The sequence below is a fragment of the Ailuropoda melanoleuca genome, chromosome 13 (assembly GCF_002007445.2).
Source record: "Ailuropoda melanoleuca isolate Jingjing chromosome 13, ASM200744v2, whole genome shotgun sequence".
Lineage (NCBI taxonomy): Eukaryota > Metazoa > Chordata > Mammalia > Carnivora > Ursidae > Ailuropoda > Ailuropoda melanoleuca.
In genome coordinates, this window is record NC_048230.1 from 91,085,909 (window position 1) to 91,089,152 (window position 3,244).

The 3,244-nt window shown below is 43.3% G+C and overlaps 1 non-coding gene across 1 annotated transcript; it reads right to left on the reverse strand.

Annotated features, from left to right (window-relative positions):
* Positions 1–2,453: 2,453 nt before the first annotated feature.
* On the reverse strand, positions 2,454–2,535 carry TRNAS-GCU. The gene has a single exon. It is a non-coding gene; the product is annotated as a tRNA-Ser (tRNA).
* Between the last annotated feature and the right edge of the window lie 709 nt (positions 2,536–3,244).

Below are 3,244 nucleotides of genomic sequence, written 5' to 3' on the forward strand. Positions count from 1 at the left end.
CGAGTGAAATCATATGGTATTTGTCTTTCTTTGGATGTCTTATTTCACTTAGCATAATGCTCTTTAGCGGTATCCATGTTTTTGCAAATAGCAAGATTTCATTCTGTTTTTATGGCTGAGTAATATCCCATTGTATATATATACACCACATCTTCTTTATCCATTCTTCAGTCAATGGATGCTTGGACTGTTTCCATAATTTGACTATTATAGCTAATACTGCTATAAATATAGGGGTGCATGTATCCCTTTGAATTAATATTTTTGTATCCTTTGGGTAAATACCAAGTAGTGCAATTGCTGGATTATAGGGTAGTTCTATTTTTAACTTTTTGAGAAACTTCTATACCGTTTTCCAGAGTGCTGCACCAGTTTGCATTTTCACCAACAGTGCAAAAATGTTCCCTGTTCTCCACATCTTCGCCAGCACCTGTTGTAGAAAGTCTTAGTTTTATGTTTTATTTTAATTTCTGCAATATTTTACTTTTGCATACTAAAAATAATCCACATTTGTAATTGGAAAAGAAGAAGAAATTTAGAACTAAAACACTAGATTCAAAATTGCATGTCAAACATGATTATAAATTTTACTTATCTATTCATACATAAATGTAAATATATATATTTTTTTAAATCATAGTAATTTTCAGAAAGGAAGCATGATTGGTAGCTTTCTATTTCTTCTTAAGATTTTATCTATGTATTTGAAAGAGAGAGGGAGAGAGCGCACAAGCTGGGTAGCAGCAGGCAGAGGGAGAAACAGGCTCCCTGCTGAATGGAGAGCCCGATATGGGGCTTGAACCAGATCATGACGTGAGCCCAAGGCAGACGCTTAACCAATTAAGTTTCTATTTCTTTTTTACTAATTTTTATACTTTTCAAAATCTGAAATGTATTATCTCATTGTTTTAATAAGAAAAAAAAACAATGTGCTAGCATAAATACAAATCTCAAAATCGTTCAGCTTTTCGACTTCCTGCTAAGCAGATTTTTGTGTGTTGTTTTACAGCATGTATGGACAAGCCATTTCACGTATTTGTGTCTCTGGTTTAAATTATACAAAAGCTGTCCCATTTTCCTTTGTAAGTATGTCATTTAAATGTTCAGGTGTAGGTGGGTGTAGTGTGACTGGGGAGGAGAAGGCCCCTTGCCCCGGCATCACTATTCTGCCGTAGCGGCGGCAGGTGGGCGGTTAGGAAGCCAGTAGGGCAGAGCAGAGACTGTCACAGCTCAGAAGGACATCAGCAATGAATGTGGGAACTGGCTATTATAAGACCTTGACCCCAGGAAAACCTTCTGGACAGAGACTGAGTAGAATTTTCCCTTCTCCTGCACTGGGGAGAAGTCAGCATTGCTGACAGCATCTGGATCTGCAGGTGAGACAGATTTGAACACCAGTGGGATGGGAAGCCCTTTACTGAATTTGTTTATAGTCATGCTCGTATTAGAAAATACGACTTCCTGCAGACTGCTGCAGGTTCTCGTCATCCTGCCCGACCCCGCCATAGTGAAATGAGAGGCCTGTGGAATTCTGTGAACAGCGAGGTGCGGTGAAAGTAGGAGTGACTCTTCAGGAAAAGAGGAATGTTGATTTGCCCAGCACTTGTCTCTCCATGTATTAACATCTCTCTCCCTTGCAGAACATGTTTTCCTACCTCCTCACACCCTGGACACTTTTTACTGACTTTTCTTTTCACACCATGCTAATTCATGCCTTGCGTGCCTTTTTTTATCCAGCTGTGTGGCTGACAAACCTCAAAGTCAGTAGGTGGTCATGGAATTGTGCCCCAGATCGTGTAAGGCAAGTAGGTGCAGAGTTGACATGACTCAGGACAGGATCTTTCAGCACCAGTTCTGGGAGCTTCCAGATTGTAGAAGGCACGTCCTATCGGCCGCGAACCCACAGGGGCCCCTCTTTTGGGCCCCAGGCAGGCATAGAGGCCAGACAGCACCTGTGTTCCACAAGGTGGCCTTCCTCCCATACCCGCGGTCGGCGGAGCTGTGTCCGCTGGCTCGGCAGCCTGAACAGGGCAGGATGTTTCCAAACATACCCTGCCATTGAAGAAATCAGTTTTATTTTGTCTACACGGGGTTGGGTGGGGGCGGTCATTGGCAGCCAGTCTCTCCGACTTCAGCTGATACACTGCTGTGGCAGGCAGCCAGGCCAGGTTTGGCCAACTCAGAAGTCTGGCTGAGGTTTCCGTGCCTCGTGAACACCATCAGGAAGGAGCTGCTCTTTCAGATTGCTCATTAATTGGCAAAACAAACATTTTGTTCTCTAGTGTGACTTGGGTACCAATTCCACGGCACAGATGTATACTTTTAGATCCCCTTATGTGACACTTGGATCTTCTTGTCAGATGAGTTCTTTTTCTTTTCTTATGTCCACTGGTGAAATATTTAGCTCACAAAGCACTAAAACCTCACAAAGCCAGTCCAGTGGGTAAAGTGAACGACGAGGATGGGATTCGAACCCACGCGTGCAGAGCACAATGGATTAGCAGTCCATCGCCTTAGCCACTCGGCCACCTCGTCACTTGCATTTGTCTCCTCTTTTATATATGATTTAAAGAGTACTCAGAAGAACTGTTTATTACCCCAGTCCCGGGAGAACAGAGGTCCAGCGGTCGATCTGGAGAGATGAAAGATTGAAGAGCAGATTTAGGCAGAACGTTCCCGTCAATACAGAGTATTTCAAGTGCTTTTACCCTTTGTAAATCTGTTCAGCATGCCTGCAAAAGTGATAGAAGGTATAAGCCTTTTTGCTTTCCACGGAAAATGCAGGGAAAATAAAAGGGAGAGAGGAATAAATAATCATTGACTTTGGCAGAGCTGAAAATAGATGTCTTCTTGGGTGATTTTCTCATATTTTTCTGGGATATGGAGATGTGGGGGCTTTTAAACATTCCCAGGCCCAGGCCACACCCAAAACCAATGAAGTCATGATTTCAGGAATTTGAACTTGCAGACAGCCACAGTGGGCAACCAAGTCCAAGAACTATCATTTTGTTAACCTATCAGGTGACCTGCTTTCTCTGAAGACATGAGTGTTTGGCGGGGATGCCACTTCAAGTTGGCATCTGATTTAGGGCTTGGAGGAGGAGAGGGAAGCTGGTGGTATAGAAGGGCAGGATCCATTCTAGCCCAGCAAGGCATAGCAGCACAAGCATGGGGACCAGTGTTCTGCTTTATCACAGCAATCTTGCTCTCCAGTAACTCCAGAGTATTTGCAGACCTCAGGAGA